Source organism: Anser anser, assembly GCF_964211835.1.
Source record: "Anser anser genome assembly, chromosome: 2".
NCBI lineage: Eukaryota > Metazoa > Chordata > Aves > Anseriformes > Anatidae > Anser > Anser anser.
Genome location: NC_139721.1, coordinates 50,859,158 through 50,875,871, shown reverse-complemented (window position 1 = coordinate 50,875,871; position 16,714 = coordinate 50,859,158). Strand labels below are relative to the sequence as shown.

The window sequence follows — 16,714 nt, the reverse complement described above, 5'->3', positions numbered from 1 at the left end:
AAATAAAATGTTTTTTTTTCTGGGGCATGGACAGTTGATTTTGGTAGAATCCTTTTGCCTGGATTTTTGAGAATTACCCTTTTTGTCCTGACTTGAGATCTCCAGCTCTCGTGACCAAAGTGAATGAAATCAAAACCCATCCTCTAAGTCCAGAAAATCTGCCCAGGCATCTATCAAGTTAGACCAGATATCTGCTATTTTCCAGTTAAAAAGAGAAAGCACAGCTCTGAAATGTTCTCTGTGGTGTAGGCATATGTCCAAAAAAGCAAGAAACTGCATCGATTAAAAATGCTGCAAGTAAGTGTGCCCTCTGAGACGCCAGCATGCAAAGCTGTTCCAGTTGAACATTTAGACACCACGGCTGTACAAGGCAATTTATTATCAGTCCTCTTGAGACCTTGCCAAGCACCTTTCCATCACTGAATGAGATGGAGGCCAAGTCTATTGGTGGCCTTGTTCATCAAATATCTTCTCCTCTCAGGTGACAATGGCTTCAAAAGTGCTATCAGCATGCAGAAGTGATTTCAGGGTTAGACCCTCAGCTGGGAAGGGGGAAGCAAATAGTGCAATGAGAGCTTGAAGTAAAAGCAGGTAAAAGAGAAACACTCAAGAGCTTCAGCTGTTTTTAGCAAGTCTATTTATACCTTACCATATCCTTTGAAAACATAAAATTCTAGTCCTAATTTATTAATGGAATGTGCCAGCACCAAGTTATTTTTACATTTAGAATATAAATGGCCTTCATGAACTAGAGCGAGCAGGCAGCATCTGACATGAGTCTCAGAGCTAGTGTGAAATTTACTTTTAAATTGCTGCTGCCTTTCCAAAAATTATGCACCGTGAGCATGTGGCTTCACTCGTGTTAGCTTTTTCTTTAATTAGAAAACAGAACCACAGGAAGTGGCACATAGGAAGGATCTTGCCCTTGCTTGGATGTAAATAATCCTCTCAGCTTATTTCTGCTGTTTCTTCTCAAAATAATTTAACTCATCAAAGGAATGCAAACCTGGAAAAAAAAAAAAACTCAGAAATTTCCAGATATTTGCAAAAACATAAAAGGCAAACATTATTTCTCTCTCTCTCTCTTTTTTTTCCCACCTTTTTTTTTCTTTTATGGGAAACAGGAAGTGGGGAGTAAAGGAAATTGAAAGAAAGTAGATAGGATTTCTTTAGCTGCTGGCAACTTTTGTTCCCAATACTAAGTTCCAATACTAAGCAAAGAAAAAGAGTATTCTTTGTAGAAGAGTTCCTTAAAAGAACCTCACAGCCCATTTTTCATCCAGTCTAAATCATTTGTGTTTTTATTTATACTCTGTTGACTTTTTCCAATGGCTGTCCTCATCACAGCTTTATAAGCCCATTAGAGGCATGCATTTGAGTGTTTTAGGGAATGACTAGACACAACAAATGATTTCCCATAAATAATTTACTCAATGACTTCAAAATCCTTGGCGTTCCTGTAAGAAGTGCCAGTCACGGAGGAATGCTGGTAAGAGACAGCAGCTCTCTTCCTCGGTCCCACCACCTGACCTGAGGCCTCCTCCACAACCCACAGAGAAGCTGTTGTGGTTGCTCCTGGGACTTATTCCTCTGCTGTGTGAGTTAGCGGGAATTTTCCTGATAATTGAACTGGAACTGAATGAGATCCAGAGCCTTCCTGATCTTCTTTGCTTTCTGAGAATAAAAAAAAAAAGAACTGCATTGCCCTGCAAAAAAAATGTCCTTAAGCATGACTCAACTCTGGGACAAAAAATGTGGCTGCCAGAAGTCTGGTCTTCCAAGCTCCTCAAAGAAGCATAGCTATGGTAATGAATAAAGATATAAAAGACTAAACCATGGAAGGTTTTGAAAAGGCTTAGTAAATATGTTTTATATTGAGCTCGGTTCTATTTTCCTGTTTCCAGAATTTAGTATGCATAGGAGTAGTTTTGGCGTTACTTTAGAATAGATGAAATAATTCCATCAGTTTTCATTACTGTTAGGTTAAAAAACCACTGAAATCTAAATTTTTGTTTCTCTGAAATACCAAAGCTCCTCTAAGATAAGCCTTTGAAAAGAGAAAATATATATATTTTTGATACATGAAACATGCATGTGACACATTACTGCATATAGGGACATTTACTGTACTCATACTGTGAGCAAGTTTTTTTTACATATTGAACACAATGTGTTTCTATGCACAGTCCATAACTTGTAAAGGAACAAATTCCTATTGTATTGCTTTTCTATTCTGTCAGTCAAGCATCTGTAACGTCCTTGAGTTGGTTTTGACGTAAGAAATCCTGATGAGTCTTTTTCTTTACTTTTGCTTCTGTAATTTAAAAACAAGTTCAATTGATAATTAAGATTAAAAGTAGTAGCTGCATACTAATATGCTGGCAATTTATCTATCACTCTTAACAGTGAGGGTGCTTAAATTATCTCACCTCAGTGCCTGATAAACAATCAATGAACTTTATTTAATGGCTCCATCTCCAGTGCTAACTGTATCCATTTAAATGAAATTATTCTGATTGTTATTCTATGTAGTGATCTGGTGATATGAGACTTCTGAAGAGATATTATTGATTTGGGGCAACCAAGCACCATCCATTACAGCTGTGAAGACAGGAATTAAATATAAATAGTGGGCTATTATTTTGTGGATGTCTTTGTGGACAAATAGGATAGCAGAAGCAGGATAATTACAAATTTGCACTAATTTGTCTTCTTGATTTATAGGTTTATGATTCTTGAAAATAAAATGAGGGCTACAAAGTAATCAGGTGAAGTTGGCAATAGATATAACCTTGTGTCTCCTTTAGCAGACAGGACAGACAATTCATGTGCTGTCAGATTTTAAAAGGTGTTTAGACAGCTTAAAAGAACTAGGTTGGCAACTAATGAGATTTACAGCAATGCCTAAAATGATTTTTGGACAGTTAGACAGAATTTAGAAGCAAACTTTAAAAAATAATAATAATAATAATGATCTTTCATTTTTTCCCGAGTACATCTACCATGCTGGAAGAAACAATATGAAAATCGATTTAAAAGATGTTGGACTAAGAAAGATAGCTTTCGTGCAACATTCCTGAGTTTACAGTGAAGAAGTAAGCAGGAGCAAAATTTCTATAGCACATCTTAAAATTACAAGTGAGCTGAACAGATTTGGTGGCAGATGTATGGCATTGAGATCCAAGAACCACCAAATAACCTGGCAAATGAGAAATTAATGAAACGACGACAGGATAACAGAGAACATGCTTCCTGCTCTGAAGATCAGAAGACAAGAAGGAGGGAATGTGTGGTAAAGGTTGTTTGCAGTGGTCATGATAAAACCCTATTTTATTCCACTGGGTAGAAGAAATTCATTACACATAACACCCACAGTCTCATAGAGTCTCTGATCACAGAATCACAAAATTGTAGGGGTTGGAAGGGACCTCAAGAGATCATTGGGTCCAACCCCCCTGCCAAAGCAGGTTCCCCAGAGCAGGTTGCCCAGGTAGGCATCCAGACGGGCCTTGAGGAAGGAAAATGGAGAAAAGGAAATTCCAGAAGAGGTGTTCCTGACCTAACATCACCAATGAGCAGCACCAGCATTTGAGAAGCAAAGCCCTGGCAGCAAATATGATCACGCTTTCCATTAGATGTAGATTTAATTTGACACATCTTGTAGTGGTTTGTAATAAAAGCACGTTAATGTAGTGCGTTGCATCTGTGTTTTGAAGTGATTTGGTAAGATGCAATAGCTATTCCCCTCACTGCAAGGACTCCAATGCCCATCTCCTTCATAGCGCGAGCTGGCCACAAGCAATCATTTAACTGGACAGTGCACAACAGTTGGGCCACTTGTATCAAATACAAGTTATGTTTCTATTTCTGCCCTGACCATCAAGAAGGGTCAGCCTACCTGCTTTTCAGGACTGAGCCACCACACACTGTTCTATTACTCTATTACACCACATTTATTTATTTAAGCTAATCCACTGGGGGGGGGGGGGGGGGGGGGGGCGGGGAGTGGAACTAACATTCACAGGACCAGAAATATGCATGAGACAGACAAGGATTCTGGTGTCTTATGCTGTGTTCCCAGGCAATTTCCTTAACCTGTGTTAACAGCCACTAAACACAATGGTTAATAGTGGTATGAGCAGTATGTGAATTCAAGAGCCCATAATTCTTTAGGCTAGATTTTAACTAAAAGTTGTAGGTTTCTGGAGGTTCCTAAGGTAGTTGACATACAAGCATAACTGCATTTTGATCCCAGATGGTTATGGGAAAATGAGATTACTGAGATTTAGATCTCACCTCTCCAAGGGGAATGCCCGTTACTGTCATGTATTGTCTCTGATGGCCAATGTATCCCAATCCAGGCATCTAGGCATTTTTCCAAGTGTCCTGTGGGCTTCTGGGCAGAGAAGTCACCACTGTAGATGTCTAGGTGCTTTTTAGGCAGTAAAAGAAAACATTTAACTGACTGTAGGATGGTGCCCAGAAGGCAAGTCTGAAACCTGACAAGAGCAAGGTATAAGAAGCCACCAGGATCTGTCCAGCAATGCCAAGACAGACAAGCCTCAGTGCAGCCAGAGGCAAAGCCTATGTTACCCACAGAAATACAACTTTGAAAACAGAACAGTAACCTCAGGAAGCATCTTGGGTAGGTGACAGTTGATAAGAGTTTCAAGAACCTACATTTCAGACTGAAATCCTTTTGTATATTTGCCATCATGCTGATTACCAAACTTTTCCTTTATACCTCCCCAACCCTACCTTCAAGGCCAGGCTCCTGAGTTCTGAAGACAGTGAACCTACAATCACAACTCAAGTATAACTCAGCTTTCGTACGGCTATGCAAGCCTGGACATAGGAGTTGGACTATACAAGGCTACAAAAGACTGGACAAGGAGTTGGACTCAGTGGTCCTTGTGGGTCCCTTCCAAGTCAGGATATTCTATAAGTCTATGATACAAAGTAAGTTATATCAAAAAGTTTATCTAGGTTGGTTGTTCATGGGTTGTGTGCAAGCTGCCTATGAAGAGAGTACTTGGCTGAAAAGCAGAATGGAAGTAGGACTTGCTGTGCTTACAGACATCTGGAAGACTTTTCTTTCAGGGTCACATAAGTAAAGGCAGAAACTTCTCATGAAAGTAGCAATCACACACATCTATTAGAATTTGATGAAAATCAACCCTTTGCAAAGTTATTGCAGTAGAAGGATCAGTAAATGCTTCTTTTCAGCACAAAAGAGAAAATCCTTTTGTTGGTGCAAACCCCCATGCAACTTTCTACCTTTATAGTAATTAATCTCATATGAATTATCATTGACTGATTTTAGTTGCACAGTCAGACCATCAACCAAAACACAAAGCCCTTATGAAATTCATTGGAGTTTTTAAAAGGGAACTGATGAAGGAATTTGACATTAATCTACAGCTTTCCTTATGAAAATGAAGATATTCCCAATGGTAAAAGACAATGCCTATCAGTTAGGATCACTTTACTACTAATCAGATGCCAGAGTTGCAAATCGCTGAATATTATAGACAACCAATAAGCAGAGGTACTGGTACACTACTGTAACAACAAATTAGTCCAAGAATTAAAAAAAAAAAAAAAATCATTTAAATCATTTCAACATTTTCTTTAGCTTAAATATAGCATATTTCCATTCTTGGAAGCATTTCAAACCTATTCTTAAAAAAAAAAAAAAAAGAAATAAGAGGGTTAACATGGCATTCCTTGCTGCAAATCTTTCCTTTTTTAGACGATAAAAATGCCCAGCTAAGATCAATGAATGTTTGTACAAAATCTGAAAGAGTACAAACAGAAGGCACAATCTAGTTATTCTTTAGAAGGCAAAATTCTGTTGCTTACTCTGTATCTTGAGGCACATGGGCACATGAAAACCTTCTGTCGAATACAATGACAAAGTAACTATTATTCAGTGGCTACTCACTGAATAAAACTTGCTCTGTATGATGTCCAGTTCTGCTTTGCTTTGATGTTGATGTCATATTTTGGCACCCCATTATAAGAATCAAGACCTTCTTGATAGTTTGCAAGGAAATCAGGGAAACAGCTACACCATGTGAATGGGAGAGAATAGGGACAGGAGGTAGAAAGCAATTGAAGCATTTTTTTTTTTCTGATGTTACTTATTGAAAATGAAGTGGTATAAATTAATTCCTGATCTGTTATATGAGTTGATGCAGTTGCTACAGAGTGGAGCCAATACCGTTCCCCTAACACAGGGAATAGGGAGCTTGAGATCAAACTGATTTTTCTTACATCCACAGCAGAAAGCCAAATTCTATGACAGTATCTTGCATGGTGAGGAGAACTTCGGATGAACAGTGATGAAATGAACCTGTGGAGCTCAACCTAGTTATTATTCTCTGAATGGCGGACTTAATGGGAAGGCAGGACACCTGAGTTATAAGGACCAAGAATTTGTGGAATATCACTCACTGGGGCAGGAGCAGAAAACAACTCTGAGGCTCCAGCAGTGAAGGTCAGAAGCTGCTAATGGAGCTGAAGGTCCTTCTGCTGAAACTAGAAAGGCAGAAGGGCAATACAGAAAGTTTGCACACATGACAGGTGTATCTGCTAATCACCTTGATTTGTACTTGACTTCATTAAAGCCACTGAACTATTGCTGGAGGGAAATAAAGCATCTCAGAGCTCCTTACTGCACAGATGGTACCACATGGGCTGAGGAACTAGCCCCACAGTTATCATCACCCAGAAGCCATAGCACTGATTGGAACCAGCAGACATCTGCAATTGTTCCTGCCAAACTTTGCTTTTAATAAAGAAATGAAATACTAAATACTCTTCTCCTGGACTGAGAACTCTGCCAAGCGTCAGCCTAGTGAGAACTTTTATAACAAAAATTTATTCATTTCTGGGAGCTGGAGTTTTATGATGGGTAGAATGAGTCACTCTTTACTAGTGCAACAAGACAGAGCTCCACTCTAATCACAGATTCCCATCTGGACCATTTATTTGTGAATTTATCTTAAAATATGGAGCCATTTCAGGCACAATTTGTTTTTTTCCTGCCACATTTACCCTTGCTCCCTCCCTTCCCTTTTGCCTATAAACATATTTCTCATCCTTTTTTTCACCCAGTTAGACAACCTCAGCATTTTCCTTATATTCTAGCATTTCCCAGCAGCAAACAAAATATTAAGAGCATTTATGAATCACTAGAAAAACTAGATGTATCTCCTTTCTCTAGCCATTAGTGTTTTTTTACCAAATTTACTTTTTAACAAATGAAGACTAACATATAAATTCATTCTTTCATGTCACTCAGAATAGGTCTAAGTTAGGCAGAGTCTATCACTTAATTGCAAGGAAAATCAGAATGAACTTGTAAATTAGAAAAGAAGAAGTTCTGCTGTTTCTCCAGTGTAGTTTTGGTTGACAGATGTCAGTGAATGCTGAAACTGGTTTCATTAGAGTCTAACAGGGAGACTAATTGTATTCAGATTTGTATTCAGGTGATAATTTATAAATGAATATATAATCACAAGGGTAACATTTAAAGCTAAATTAACTCCATGCTCACCCACTAATGAGCTATTATAAAAGTGACAATAACATTATGGTAACTCAAATACAAGTGTTAGTGTGCACTCAGAGTGCAAACAAAATGAAGCTTAGCCAAAATTCAGTTATCTGTGTAGTGCTCAACTAATATCAAACTAATGCAGAAAAAAATGAATTCTAGTAATACCAGTATTTACGTGGTCAAAGGTGCTTTTTTAATTTGAGTGTTTTGAATGAGGACAAATGCAGCAGATGGATAAATAAGCTCATATGGATGGTGATCTCTGAATTAGGAGCCTCAGCCAGAGATAAAGGCAGAAATCAGCTGACATTAAGCATCTCATGTTACCAGCACCTTTGTCACTAGCTTCTTGAGCAGACAAGCTACCTCTCTGCAACAGCTAAATAATTAAAAAGAAGCTATTAAGCCATTTCTCCAATTAAATAACTCAGTTAGCAGTCAGTCAGCACGCTAAACTGTTTTGTCGTTCTAAGAAAAAAGCCTTGAACTTTACTGAAAAATGGGGAAACCTAAGCTCTATTCACTTTTTTTTTTTAATTGTTTCACATGATTCAGCTTACTTTAGAACATAGACGTTATGTACATGTACCATCACTAATGCAAACAGAAAAATAAGAAAGCTTCCACAAAGAAAAGTACAGATTGCGTCTAACTTGAAAAAATACATAATGCAGTAGTTTTCCAGAAACACTGTTTTGCTCTTGGATAACGTTGTCAGATAAGGTTTCCAGGCATCCCAGAAGACCTCCAAGGCTGTGGTGCTGATCTGCCCCAAGACATGCAAGGCAATGGGGTGCCAGGAAAAGCAGATCTCCCTACACATATCCCTGTTAGCTTTCATCAGCACACTACAGACTCCCATTTCTGTAAAGTCCCCCAGACCAAGCAGACAGAGCATGATGGACCAGACTGTGGCTGGTTGTCGGGAGCTAAAAAGGGGCTATTTCCACAGGCTTCTCAACAGCCTTATCCATCAGCTTGAATACTGCATATGTTGATATCTGATACCCACAGTAATCGCTTAACATATTTCTTATTAATTTCTTCAGGGGTGAGAAAAATTGAGGAAGAGAAAGATGTGATCATTCAATTGCATAGTTACTTAGGCTCTTTGGCTGTTTGACCATCACACACAGTTATATACCGGAGAGGTCCCAGACCTGGTGGCAAGTGGCATTGCTCCTGGGTAGCCAGATGATCCGAATCCCATTTCAAAGTGATGTGCTATGAGGGCAAGCATAGTGCTGAGACTGTACAGTCAGATGATTCAATAACAAGGGATTTATAGACATGAATAAGTGCAGGTGAAAAAACTTGCGCTGGTAGCAGCAACTAAGAGCTGAATGTTTCCTTTTACTTGCATCTCTGTGGGGATTAAGGAAGTAGAAACATCAGCTAGCATTAACATTAACATGAACGAATATGATAGTCAGAAAGAGTGAAGATTGGTAGAAAAACCCTCACACCCACCAAAACTGAAAGAAATCTTGGAAGAAGTGGGTGTTCCCAAGGTGATCCCAGGGACAGAGTATTCCCAGCTTATCAAAGACCACTTAATGTCAACACTTTTCCTAAATATATTAAATTGTCATGATGTGAGAGGGAAGGTCTCCCCTAGGATCACAACCAGTGAGAAGGTAGGAAGACAAAATGTGGAATAGAAAGCCAGCTGTCACCAGAGAGAAGTTACAACTCAATCCTTTGAGGATCTGAGCTGGGATCTCTGTTTTTCAGGGCTCATAGATGGAAAAGATGTGAAGAGTGAAAGAACTACATTTCCAAATGATACAAGTTTTTTTCCAGATAGTCATAAACTAACACAACTTACGGAATGATCTCACGATACTGGGTGACTTGGCAATAAAATAGCAAATTAAATTCAGTGCCAATAAATGCAGAGTAATGCACATTGGAGGAAAAAAAAAAAACATGCATAAAAGCAATGATGGACTCTAAACTTGCTATTACCACTTGGGGAAGGATGTTGGAGTCATTTCGGACAGTTCTCGGAAAACATTGACTTACTGCTCAACAACAGGCAAATTGGATGAGAGCAATTATTAGGAAGGGTGGAGAGCAAAGACAAAAACCTCATTTTGCTGCTATGTAAACCTTTGATGTAGGGACATACGTGGGCATGGGATATAACTGTAGCTGTTCCTTCTTCAAGAAGATGTAACCTACCCAGAAAAACAGAGGACAACAAAGATAATTATGCTGCCACAGAAGGAGAAACCAAAGAGACAAGACCTGCTCACACTCAGAAGTTGACGGCTGTGTGACAAGATTGCCAAGCACAGGGGGTCAGGGAGCAGCATGAGTGGCTGGTCCCAAGCAGACTCCAGGACCATTTCCCAGTTCAACCAAAAGCCTCGTGGCCACCAGGTATGTTCCCTGTCACAAGGGCATGTCCAAGGGCAAGGAGTAAGTCAACAAGGTCAGACACACCATACCCACATGCAACATAGCTCATGCAAGGACCAGGCACCAGGGCCTGAGCTTAAATGGGGCTCCTGGGCCAGTGGGTAAGGGGAAGTCATACAGGTGGTGGCTATTCGTTTTGTTACTTGCCACTGAAGGAGGAAAAGGGTGCCAAGATATGAGGGAGCTTAGCCTGGGCACGTGTGCAGCTTTAGAGCTTATTAGGGAATGGACTGATTTTAATGATCTTTTGAAATGGATCAGCAAAATGAAACGCACAATTTTATATCCCGATCTTGTGTTAATATAGTATGTAAATGATTTGTGATTCATTCCTGTCCCACTCTCTTTGAACATAAGATAAAAATAAGCTGCCACAATTTGGCCTTGTTTGCAAAACTAACATCAATATATTTAACTAAGAAAGGACTAATAAGGCTTAATGAAGAAATAAAAAGACCAAAAGTTAAATAGAAAATTCAAATAGCTCACTTCTTTAAAAAAAAAATATTGATTTATTCCATAATTCTGAGTTAGTCATCACTTCTATGAAACTAAAGCAGCTGGAAAATTCATTCCCCTTTGCATTCCCCTTTGCACTCACCTTTCTGTGCACGTTGTTAACCCAGAGGGAGGTCCCATTTGCAGTGAGTTGAAAAGATGCTACATTTGAGAATGAGAATAGAGATGTTATTGTTTTCAAACGTATAGACATACCTAGAGCTAATTGTAAACCATTTGAGTGACTGCCATAAGCTATCCTGAAATGACTGGCAGCCTTTCACAACAGATAATCAAAAGGAATTTATAACCCCAACATAAGCAGGTTATGGGAATACCAGAAGATGTTTGGCACAGATTTTTGTCTCAATTTTTTCTAGCAGATTTTATCTGGAATATAGCAGTGGAAGGGACTTCCTCAGTTACCAAATCCAATTTTCTATTGTCACCACTAGCAAAGTTAGAAACACCATGAATTTGGCAAGAGCTTCTCAATGGTAAACTGCCAGTCTCCCTGGCTTGGTTTCCAGAGGAAAAGCATAAGCAGGTAGCCAGCCATGGCTGAATTTATTAAAAACTTCTACTGAATGGTAACAATTTCTCAGGGACTGGCAGTAAACTGGAGTTTGTAGGGTTGAGCATGGGGACAGAAATTACAGAGCAGAATTGCAGTAGGGTCTGCCCAGGAGAGGGCTGAGGGTGCCTCAGTGCCCCAGGGCTTGGGAGTCAGAAGGAAGGAAGAGCCTGAAGATCTCCTGGACAGAGGGTTAAGGGATAAGAAGTATCTGTTCATAAACTATTCATGCTCCACTTTAAAACATACAAACCAGTGAAAACAGCTTCTGAAAGAGCCCCTACTGTGTAGCTCCTAAAGCCTGAGAGCAGTTTTTATCCAGTGTCATCTCCCAAGCCAGCATCACAGACTGATTTTCAGTCTCCTATGTCTTAGAACTCAGAGCAAGACTGGGTTTAACTGAATCTTCAATAAAAGCTGAGGTAAATTCTTACCCAACCACCTCTAGGTGAAAAACAAACAAACAAAACAACAACAACAACAACAAAACAGTGAAATGGGTTAACTTGGGGTTTCCCAGGTAGTGGGGCTGGCTCACAGCTCTCTGGCTGCCAGGTGATGGGAGGAAGGGAGAGAGGGAGAGGAGGAAAGCTTCCTCCATGCAAAGCCACCTACCAGCATCTCTGTCAGCGACCCTTGGTAGCTTGTGATGGATTCACTAAACTCCCCCAGGCCAAGCGCATGCAGGAGGAAGGACCAGACTATGTGACAGGTTGTAGGAGGCTAAAAGGAGGTGGATTGTTTTCATGCTCCCCATTCTCTTGCATAAGAGCTTTGTTGAGTCTGGTTCCGTCAAGGCCGTGCACACTGCCACATGAGAAAGTAACGGACAGCCGTGCAATGGACTCCTTCCTTTGAGAAGATGGTTTGAAATGCCAAGTCCTGCCACTGGGGACCAGCCAGCTGGAAAGCAGCTCTGCAGAAAAGGTCCTGAGGGTTCTGGTTGACAAGAAGGGGGACATAAGCCAGTAACATGCTTTCAAGGAAAAGAAGGCCAGTGCCATCCTGGAGCACAATTAGGAAGAGCATCACCAGCAGGTGGAGGGTGGTGATCCTACTTAGTACTGGTGAGACTCACCTGGAGTGCTGGGCCCAGTTCTGGGCTCCCCAGTAAAAAAGAGGCATGGATACACTGGATAGAGTCTAGCAAAGGGCTCCAAAAGTGATTAAGGGACTGGAGGGTCTGACATATGAGGAGAGGGTGACAGAGCTGGGACTGCTCAGCCTAGAGGAGAGAAGGCTCAGGGGGATCTTATACGCATGTATATAAACACCTGATGGAGGGGTAAAGAAGGCAGAGCCAGTCTTCTCTCAGTAGTGTCCAGTGATAGGACAAGAGGCAATGGGCACAAATTTTAATACAGAAAATTCCATTTAAACATAAAAAAGTCTTTTTTTTTTTTTAATTGTAAATGTAGTTAACACTGGAAGAGGTGGCACATAGATGTTGTGGAGTCTCCACCTGTGGACACACTCAGAATTTGACTGGACATGGCCCAAAGCAACCTGCCAACTAACAGACCCTGCTTTGAACAGGGCAGTTGGACCAAATCACCTCCAGAGGAGCCTTCTGGCCTCAGTTATCCTGTGATTGTGATTCTAAGTTTCTATGATTATTTTTTAGTAATTGCCCCATGACCCAATGATTTCTTGTGTGGGATATAGCAGTGATTTGAACAGCACAACTCGGAAGAGAATATCTGTTTCAAATTAACCCTGAGCAATTTTAGTATGTATTAATACCTTTTAGGAAACGTGATTTTCCTGCCCATTGTGAGGCAGGAAAGTGCTTTTGACCCTTACAGTACAGACATGAGATGACAAGGATTTATCCACATCTGGGCCTTACAATTAGAGGTTTTATTTGCAAAGACAAAGCACAACTCCTCTAGTGTTGTCCCTGTGCAGGAAGGAGATGCAGGCAGCAGGAGACAATGACTGGGCAGGAATTTGCCCAGTTAACTTGACACTTAGGAATGCACCAAGTAATTTTATGGCTATTTCACCAAAAACACACAGGCCACCAAAAATACAAGCTATTATCATGAGCCATGCCTACCCTAGAACCCTCTCCCACTTCTCATATACACATCCCTCCCTTCCTCTGACACTGACCGTACTGTCAATGGCCATCCCGGGCTTTGCAATGCTCTCTGTCACTCCATGAGAAGCAACAGTCTTTTCTGGATCTCCATTGCTCCTTCTGGCCAAGACCAGGGAGGAATTAACACTGGGGTCTCTTGGGGTCTTGCATTTCTTCTTGTACAGCAAGACACACACAGCTGAGCATCTTCTTGTGCATCTTATCCTCAAAACAGGACAGCAGCAACTGCAAAGGGGAATCCTGTGGGAGCATTTCATCCCCTGACTTTGCTGTCCTGCCACTTATAAGAAATGGCAACCTGGCACTTCAACCTGTTGGCCCGATCCATTTTAATGGAAGCCTTCCTGGTGAGCTCGTCACTACTGAGGAAACACTGAGGAGTTTGGAGGGCTACAATATGTTTGAACATTCTCCTACAATGCGCAGGTCAGATTTTTCTCCAACACCTCTCAGTAGGCAAGATCCCTTCCCAAGGATGGGCACTGTGATTGCACCACCTCTATATAATCCATGCCCACGTATAATACATGCCCTGCTGCAGTGTCCCTGCCCCTCAGGGAAAGCTGACTCCCTGCTCACGGCAAAAAGAGACAGTCCTTGAAGAGATGTCCCCTGTCCCCACTTCATGGTACAGGCCAGATTCAAAGCATGCCCAGGGTCTTGTTCCAGCTGAGGGGAACTTATTGAAACCTGCAAAATGGACATCTCAAATAACTTTCTCCTCTGAGTACAGGGCACCAGTCAGGGAGTTACTAATTGCTGGGAGTGGAGCTGTCTGCCAGCAGGCATTCAGGCAAGAGGTCGAGTCTCACTCTTGCCTCCTGTCTATAATGATAAGAAAAGGGGGAGAAAAAAAATGTTATTATACTTTATAAAACTCCTCTAAAGTGAAAAAAAAGTGTGAACTTCTGACACTGTCTGTCATTTCCACTCTCTGAACTATCAGAGAGTCAAAATCTGATCTCCACAGCAAGTCAAAAAGCCATCCCAAGGTATCCAGCAGATTTAATTCTTTTGACAGTAGAATCTTCTCAGCTGGATTTTAATTAGCATTTGATTTTTTTCCAATGCAAAAAACAAAGGGTGTATGTCCTGTAGCACAGAAAGAAGATGTGCAAAACATCTTGAAAGCTTCGTTGATCTGTCTGTTTTCCTCAAATGGTGTCATGTTTGTTTGTTTTCATATGGAAATATACAAAAGCACAAACATAAATGGAAGTGATGAAATGAATTGAGGAGGAAATGGTTAAAACAAAAAGGCAGAGCAAGCATTTAAGGACACCATTTGTTTCTGCAGTATTGCTGTATAAAGCAATGTTGACATTGCAACACAATCAGCCAAACATCACTGAGCACAAATTGTCCTGTGACTTCACTAAACAATGTACTCACTAATAGTTATAGTTAAATAATGCAAAAAATCCCATATTGTAAATAGTGTATTGATCCAATGATGGACAAACAGTTATCTAATACATTGTTAGGTAATGTGTCAGCTAGCCACATAATTGTTAGACTAATGAATATGATGGTTCATATATAATTTACTCAAAGAAATATGCCTAATTTCCCAGATATAAATAAATAATTCAGGTAGATGTGTTTGTTTACAGACAGTCATTTTTCTATTATTAATATTTTCTTAAGGTCCAAATGAAAAAGATCTTTTTACTGCATTTGAACAGAGGCTTTTTAAAGAGTTTATATCATAGCTGCTAACTCTTTTTTATGGGAAAAAAATGACCACAAATTAAAATCTACCTACATGCTCATGTTTTTTCCATAAATTCGAGGATAAACAATCAGCTTGCTATACTTCCCATCAAAAAGTCTGCATAGAGTCAGCTCCCTAACAAACTCCATTGTCAGTGGATAAGTACCTGAATCTGAATGAACCCGTGCAAATCTTTATTTGAAGTTATTTGCAAATGGAAAAAAGTCCATTTGCAAATAACTTTTCAATAAATATCAGCTTCAACTTTTGGCAAATCTGTTCGATCCAAGTAGAGACCAGAGCAGAATATGGAGTTGTGTAAGGTTAGACAGCTCAGCTGAGCAGGGTGAACAGCTGAAAGAGCTGATAGGACTTGGAGAAGTGTGAGGTTTTCTGGAGTTGAAGTCTCCTAAACCAGCTGGAAGTAGCATCTGACTTGGTTAGGTACAGGTTTGCAGGTACAAGTGATAAGACCAGGCCCAAAGCCTTTGCACTTTTATTGGTCTCTCCTGCAACTGCTTCTTCTGCTCCTAAAGAGCTTCCTTTGGAGACATCGGACATGAAACACAGGGGATTCATGCATCAGTGTAGAGTCATAGGGCTGAGTCAGAGACCATCCTGAGCTTAGTGCAGAGGTGTACAGTGCCCTCTGCCACTTTTGCCCAAAGATGAGGTTACCAAGAAGCAGAAAAATCTTATCAAACACTCTTCACCAAGTCTCCAACCCTTGAAAAGTGGAGACATCATTTCTGGATGGTTACTCTGCATACTAAGTGACTTCAGCATGTAACAGAGGAGCTATCCATACATAATACATACAAAAAGAATTCTTGAAAGTGCAATATTTTACTTGCAAATATTGCTGATGGAGTATTAGTGGCAATATATTGCACTGTCCTTTTGAAACTGCTTGAGAATGAATGGGCTCAAACCTGTTCCTGCTGAAAGTGATACCAAGGCAGAGATGTGAATTCACCCCTGTGATCATTTACACATATTATATGAATTCCCATTTACACACACTTCGGTTTCACACAAAATGATATGATAAGGAAAATTAGGAATTCAGAAAGAGATGAAGGTCTGGAAATCAGCATTGTCTTTAATTTTAAAGTAACATATTTAAATTTTCACTCTGATACCTGAGGATTTTATTTCATTCATATCCAGGTGGGTATCAATGGGAGAAGTAAAAGTTGCTTGAACTTAGATGTATTCTTTGGAAAAAATCTACCTGCTGGTTCACATCATAAAGGAGCAAATTAAAAACTACATATATCCTTTTTTTTTTTTTGTTCACCCTCATTCACTGAACTATTTTCAATAATATTGTAAAAAATTGATCTGAAGCAACCACCTACCATGGAAATTTTCAACATGACTTTTTAAAGTGCAGTAAAAGTATTAGAAACTGAAATAAACTATAAATAGGTCTACAGAAGAGCAGATCTTCAGCAGACACTTCAAAAGCAAAATTTCACACTGTTCATTACACTTTGTCTAAGATAAAACACTTGCTATAATCCCAAAGCAGTGGTCATTGCAAATTGATGCACATTTTAACTAGAACAAGGCACTGGGTACCCATTAACTCATTTTATTTTAATTTAGCAGTAAAAGCTTTCATTATAGCCATTAGACAAGAGAGAAACCTTTGGCATTAAAGTAAGAGAGAAAGCATATATAGAAATAAGATAGAATTTTAATTTACAGCACAGGGACAGGTATGTTTATATTAACAGAACTTAAAGACAGTTCTAAATAATTGAATGTGATTAATACAAATGGGAAATTTATCAAAAACATTAAAAAATCTGGAGAAAATTCGCTTTAGAG

General features: G+C 39.8%; 1 long non-coding RNA gene across 1 annotated transcript; it reads right to left on the bottom strand.

The window, feature by feature from the left end:
* Nucleotides 1-9,417: 9,417 nt before the first annotated feature.
* Nucleotides 9,418-12,102, bottom strand: LOC310893257. Its single transcript, XR_014578847.1, has 3 exons — nt 11,676-12,102; nt 10,590-10,648; nt 9,418-9,958 (listed from the first exon to the last, which is right to left on the bottom strand). It is a non-coding gene; the product is annotated as an uncharacterized lncRNA (long non-coding RNA).
* Nucleotides 12,103-16,714: the final 4,612 nt, after the last annotated feature.